The sequence below is a fragment of the Macrobrachium nipponense genome, chromosome 45 (genome assembly GCF_015104395.2).
Source record: "Macrobrachium nipponense isolate FS-2020 chromosome 45, ASM1510439v2, whole genome shotgun sequence".
Taxonomy (NCBI): Eukaryota; Metazoa; Arthropoda; class Malacostraca; order Decapoda; family Palaemonidae; genus Macrobrachium; species Macrobrachium nipponense.
The window spans coordinates 34,845,527-34,852,757 of NC_061105.1; the positions used below are offsets into that span (position 1 = coordinate 34,845,527).

At 34.9% G+C, this 7,231-nt stretch overlaps 1 protein-coding gene across 3 annotated transcripts in view; it reads right to left on the reverse strand.

Moving 5' to 3' along the window:
• LOC135214466 (uncharacterized) overlaps positions 1 to 7,020 on the reverse strand; it is a 422,924-nt gene extending 415,904 nt beyond the window's left edge. For all 3 annotated transcript variants that reach the window (XM_064248810.1, XM_064248805.1, XM_064248804.1), the window contains exon 1: positions 6,673 to 7,020. The gene's annotated coding sequence lies outside the window, so the exon portion shown is untranslated. The remainder of the gene's footprint in view (positions 1 to 6,672) is intronic.
• Between the last annotated feature and the right edge of the window lie 211 nt (positions 7,021 to 7,231).

Sequence of the window (7,231 nt, forward strand, 5' to 3'; positions counted from 1 at the left end):
TAAGGGGCACCTGCTCAGTCCGCTCCGGCGACAACTGATTCACTCGAGGTATCAGGCACAGAAAAGGCGCCGAGAACTCCCGGTTTTAAATTGTTTCATCCCTCTGAATACAACCCCACATCCTCGAATTATTCATACGAGGACTTCTTTTTTTTTTTCATCAAAATGCCAGAATAAAAAAACGGTACCTCCAAAATGGGAAAAAATCTCCAATAAGTTCATAGCTTTTTTCTCAAGCGAGTAAGCCGATCATCCTCGCCTCACTAGCTATTCCGGAGAACCGAGATGGGGAGGGAGGCGCCGGTGGGGGCTGATTTAATCCCGCTTCCAAGAAAATCAGCTGACTGCCTTTTGAGCTTAGAAATAATTGATGCATCTAGATGTTAATCGACAGGGGTAGTTCGTAACCTGGGTAGAGAAAGGTGTCAAATATTTTAAGCTATCTGGCAGTAACTTCATCCCAAAGACACTTTGAAAATCAGAGGGGAAAAATGCTAAAGGGAACATGATATATATAAATACATCTGTATAAGTAAAATATAAGTTATAAACATTCAAAACACAATTCGTTCCCGTAGTACACGAATTCATTTGCAGCTGAACTCATGGCCAACCTCGCATCCTCGACTTCTGTTGCAACAGAGATCTCCGACGTACAAAAATAACCGTTTATCTCTCATTCCACAACAACACTAGCCTGTTCGTTCCTTGCTTCAGTAGATAACAGATAACATAACTGATAGTGGTGCAAGATATTGCAGATCAACACGCTCTTAAGTTAATAAAGGAAAAAAAATCACTTATGCATTTGGATCCCAGCTTGCATAACACCACTGGATACTCATAAACATATAGGCTATATGTATATACATTCAAAATATAACGACAAAGAAAAACAGTAAACAGAAAAAGAAAGGTGGAAGGAGAATAACCAGATAAGTAAAGACGTCTGGCTCTTGGGGAATCGACAACACCGTCTACTGTAAGGAATAAGATTTGATACGAAGGCTTCCAAAAGACGATATCAACCTCTCTCTCTCTCTCTCTCTCTCTCTCTCTCTCTCTCTCTCTCTCTCATATATATATATATATATATATATATATATATATATATATATATATATATATATATATATATATATATTTTTTTTTTTTTTTTTTTTTTTTTTTTTTTCAACAGGAACAATAACTAATAAAAATATTAAGAATTTCTTGCATGCTGCAATATAATATAATAATATTAATATTTAATTAATTAATTAATTAATTAATTAATAATAATAAAACTATCACTACCTATTATCATTATCATTATACCCATCACCACTTTCATTCCCACCTACAAGTACGCAGCTCATGACCTCATGCGAACACCCATTTGACCTTATTTACATCTGAAGACAACTGCACCTTTCACATTCAAACTCTCTCCTGTGTGACCATTCGGCCTTGGGTGATAATTTGGATGGAGCGTCAGTACCTGCTGTTGTTATTATTATTATTATTATTATTATTATTATTATTATTATTATTATTATTATTGTCAATTTCCTTAACGAATTCGAATTGAGCAAAAATTTGTCCATCCCATTTATTATTATTATCATTATTATAATTACTAATAAAATAAGATCGAATATGACAGCTGCAACTAATATCAATGAAAAAACAAATTTGTCATTACAGCAAACTCGCTGAGGAAAACAAACAAACAAACAAAACGAATGACGCTAACAACAGTAAAAGGTGGTCTGCTGTTACTATTACCATTACAAAAGAAATCAAGACAACTCCACCCAACTCAACAAAAACATCCTGTCACGAATATCATTATCATCCACCTCCTCTAACTCCCTTACAGAAGGCAACAAAACGGAAAGAACATTCTACAGCCATGAGATACATGTCTTACACAGATACGTACACCTATATATATAATAGATATATATATATATATTATATATATATATATATAAATATATGATATATATCTATATATTATATATATATATAATATAATATATATATATATAATATATATATAATATATATAACTTTGACTGTCAATCCATACTGTATCTAGAAAAGTTATTGAACTCTTATCAATCACATTTGTAGAGGGAATTTTTTAGTCTATTAGTTTTTGAGACTAATCCGGACCAATAACCAGGTGGTGGTGGTCGTCTTCTTCTTCTTAAAAAATTCTAGGCCACAAACAGTCAACTGAAGTTTTAAAAACAAAAACTAAAAATAAAAAAAACTCGGACAAGTGAATTTGATTTAGCCTAATGCGGACAGACAAGCTGTGACGAATAAAAATATGTGCACCAAATCCAATATTAACAAAACATTTTCCTCACACACCACTTCTCGTGAGCATACCCCAAAACAACCAATGTAAAGAAAATGAACCGTGGTAAAGTAATACATGTCATACACAAGACGGTTACTTGTCGCAAGGAGATAGAAAAAGAAAAAAAGTGAACGACGTATTCGTAGTTCTAACCAACCAGTGTTACATAAGATTGGATCCAGCATTGGCCAGAGAAAGGTTCGTTCTTCACTAACGGTCATTGTCTCGTTGACTTCTGATGACATGTTTGACCGTAGTATGGAAGCACCATTAATATGAAATCACTTCCCTCCTTGCTCGAGGGTAAATCGATACCAGAAGCACCGAGAAATGAACTTTACTTTTTTGAGACACTTACAGACGCACATGCAAATAAAAGCCAATGCGGGTTAAAGCTACAGACATCAAGGACATTCAATTTTCTGTCCCGTCAATCTTCACATTAAGGTAGATGTGATGCGCATCGAGATATACACTAGTATTATAATCGCGACCATTAGCATAATTATTACTGTCATTACAATCCACCACGAGCCAACATTCAGTAGAACGAGCCAACGAACGGCTCAGAATAGTACGTAATACAACATAAAGAACACCAGAGCGGTAGGAAAACAGCTAATGAAATAATTCAATCAGTAATAAATAAGATAATCAAAACAACAGGTAAATGCACTTGGTTTTTGTTATTTCCTTTGTTCAGTTCATCTCAAAAAGGTTACAGAATTACAATAACTTGACCTTCCAACATGACAGTTCTACGACCATGGAAACAGAGAGAGAGAGAGAGAGAGAGAGAGAGAGAGAGAGAGAGAGAGACCCAATTCACCAATTATGGTCAACAAATGATCAATGGACCTTCAATGAACTGGACCCAGATTAACTATCCTTGTCAAGGTCCGGACCCGAGACCTTTCTTCAGAAAGGCGAACGGGGTACCATTTACACACACACACACACACACACACACACACACACACACACACACAGAGAGAGAGAGAGAGAGAAAGCATCCTCTTTGCAACTAAGAGTTTCTCAAAGCCAAGTCAGTTGTATCATCGTTATGAAATACAGAATCAGTCGCAGCCAAGACAGAAAATCTGTAGTACCATAATTTTAAACTACAGCAATGAACAGGTTGGACTGGTTTAAAACTATTTCAGTAATAACAAAATAATAATACAGTTATATACAAGATACAGAAATAATAGGGACTAGCGAGTACATTAACACAAAAATAACCGATATTAGTACAGTATTAGGCTATATTAGTTGTGACATATGTATACATACAACTTAAAATTCATAGCCCTTTGAGGCGCTTAAAATTCATTATAAATGAATGGTGCAGTTACCTGTCACATCACAAATTACAGGTCATTATGTTGTTTGAACTCTCAATCTGTTTATCAACAAAAATAACAAATATATGGACTGAGACTACATGTTATACAATAAAGACTAGAAAAGGAAGCTTGAAAACTTTCTTGATGCAAGTCTCGTGCGTTTTGGAAAAGCGGACATTCATAAAAGTATTTCTGAACATTAGATATATTTATTTTAATCGCCCTTTCTCATCCAAGATTAATTCTTTCAAAACCCGCTATTTAACAGATTCTCTAAAGACCCGTTGGCAACCCTTTTCAGCTAAGAATTTGCATCTCTACCTTTTTTAGAGATGTAACTAATTAACATTCTTTACGATTAGATGTATCAATTATAAAACTATGTTTTAACTGATCAACGTTTGAAAGATGACATTTATAAGATAACACTTTTCAAATGTTGATCTGCCACTAATCAACCATTTTAAAGCTGAAATATAACAGCGAATTTTCAAAAAGTAAGATATCTTACTTTTTTCATGCTAAATTGCAATACTTAACACTCAAGATAAACTGTTAACCATGATAGGATATCTAATAACCACATCAACATCTTTTAGAGATATTTTATGAGTACAGAAAATTCTAACTTTAATACCATCTTCTTTAAATATAAGACTAAAATCAACCATCCTTTAGAGTACACTTTCAACTTGACCCTTTTCAACCTAAGATCTAATCTTAACAATTTTAGCTAACATTTAACTATATCTTTCTTAATCTGAGATTTAACTTCAACTTTTTAAGCTTAGATTCAAACTTCTCAGCTAAGACTTAACTTACACTTTCTATAGCGAGATTTAAATGAAAGACTTTCAAAGTTTACGAGGTAGCTAATAACTTGTTTAACCAGCAAACCGATAACGATCTATGACACTAAAATTGGCGTTGATACCCAACTCACCATTCAGGCGGGCTAACCCTCTAGAAGAAGGACGGAGTTGGAGGAACTTCCGCCCAGTTTACCACTCTGCCGGGTCTGGCTACTATACACGAATTTCACCCCTAATTTCCCTAAGGTATTTCATTTTTATTTCCAATTTATTGTGGCTTCCCAAAACCGATCACGGCCAGTTTTGCAGCCTATCATAATGGATTTTAGTTTCTTTCTATGCAAGAATATACTCTGTCAAAATAGTGAGTATCCTGTATCAGGCGCGAGTGCACTCACGGATAGTATGTGTGTATGCTCTGGTGAAGCCATGCTTTGACAACCATATCTCCTTGGAGAGAGAGAGAGAGAGAGAGAGAGAGAGAGAGAGCCAACTAGTATTTGATCTATTGGACTAAAGTACTATATCAAATATGCTCCAAAAGTGGGATTGCAAGGGGGGAAATTTAGGCCAATTACCCAACTCCTCTGTTAACAGGCCGTACCCAGAGTTTTTTTTTTTTTTTTTTTTTTTTTTTTTTGGGGGGGGGGAATTTTTCCCAGAACTGGACCTTTTCTTCTACAAATGTCATTGCATATATAGTATTATATGCAAGATGAAGTACTTGAAAATGTTATATTAGTTATATTATGAAGAAAAATTGGGTACCTATGCGGTCTATGCCCTTCTACCCGATTAAGATGTTATTCAAATTACTGGCTTTGGTTGACAGAATCTTACTTATAAAGTTGAAAATTTGCTCTATTCAAGATTATTTCTCGAGTTTTATTGATTGATTCATTTATGTTAAGAATAACATGCATATTACTTTGTTATATTATATAGTACTTTGACTAAGCAAAAAACAATAATTATTTATTACTTTGTAAGTACAGTTCAATGAAAAGGATAGTCACAGAAAATATGGACTTCCAGAATCTTTTTTTTTTTTTTTTTTTTTTTTTGGGGGGGGGGGGGGGGGGGGGGGGTCGTTCGAACCGCCCCCTCGGTACAGGCCTGATTAACTTACTTAGCCTATGTTTTTGGTTGCTAGTAAACTTTGGTGCAGGGATAAGAACCTCATCTCTCTCACATATGAACAAATACTTAAATAGCAATAATGAAGTGCACCCCCAATATGTTACAGTTACGATATGTATAACGTATTAGCTATATGGCAAGAGCCGGTGAAGAAAATGCATAGCCTAGGTTACTATTATTGTGCGTTCACATTGGCAGTAGGCCTACAGAGTGAGATGGCAATAATATCCTATTTTGTTCGGAGTTACACGAAAGTACTAACATTGTCGTTGCGAAATAATATTGAGCCTACATTACCAAGTTGTTTGCTCAAGTCAGATATGTATCGTAACAATCAAATGATGCTAATCTGGATGCTCTTGTTGATACCTACATAGGAATGTCTATTGAAAATAAACTGCCAACTGTCATCTCTTCCCATGCCATAATAACTTTAAACATACCATCTGTATACTCAAAGAGAATACACACACATATAAACACATGTGTGAGTACACACATATAAACACATATGTGAGTATGTGTAATATGTGTATATACGTAAATAGTATAGGCAGTACCCCGCATCCTTTCTTCTGAATTAAGCCTAAGGTAGAAGAATCATTTTGGTTTACTTGTATCTTTAGTATACTGGCAATACTAGCTTTATAAACTGTGTAAGCATAAAAAGACAATAGGCGATTTACAATAGCTTCAAAGCCGTCTAGATCCTACCTATCTATAACAACTTTTATTTACGGTAACTGGCTTTCGGTAAAGATATCTATATCTACATATAAATCAGTAAAAAAACATATATTAACATGATAGTTACTTAACATCAAAACAACGTCAAAAGCTCTGTCACTAAAAACACGTTTGGAAAAAAAAAAAAAAAAAACTAACAATTCAAGAGAATACTTGTTTGGCTAACGCTGGATGCCAAACACAAAGATGTAGTATCTTTTAAGAGGAAATCTTGACCATTTTTACGATCATGCACCATCATCTTGAGCATTTAGAAACCACGAATGCCACTCACCTCCTCATAATGGCCCGCGACGGACGTTTTCAAAGAGTTTTTCTCTTCAAAATATATTTCCAGAGACGGCACTTCAGAAAACTGCCACTTCACAATAACACAAACTCAAGGGAAGAAATTTAACCCCACTTTACTCTCACACATACACCAGTTTTCCCGGCTGCTTTTAACACTGTATCGTAAAGTAACACTTGAATTTTCATGTATTTATTGCGAAAACGGAATGGTTGATAGAACGAGCTTAATTACATGCAAAGAATTGAAAATAAAATCGTGATCACTTGGCTATACGCGGAAGTCGGAGCAGCATATGGTTACTCGAAAACGGTTGGTTGAATACTGACTCTAAGGAGTAGCCTTTTGCCTGTGCAGTGTGACTCAGTTGCCAACAACAACAGTTCCAATAATATTTAGCGTTGCTTAACCCCCCCGCTCCATGAACAATTATTTTCTACTTTAATAACTATACAACAGATAAATCAATGTTATATTTCAACTGCTTTATAGAAGACCCAGACAAGTGTCTCACACTTATCACTGAGAGGTATTATGAAATCGT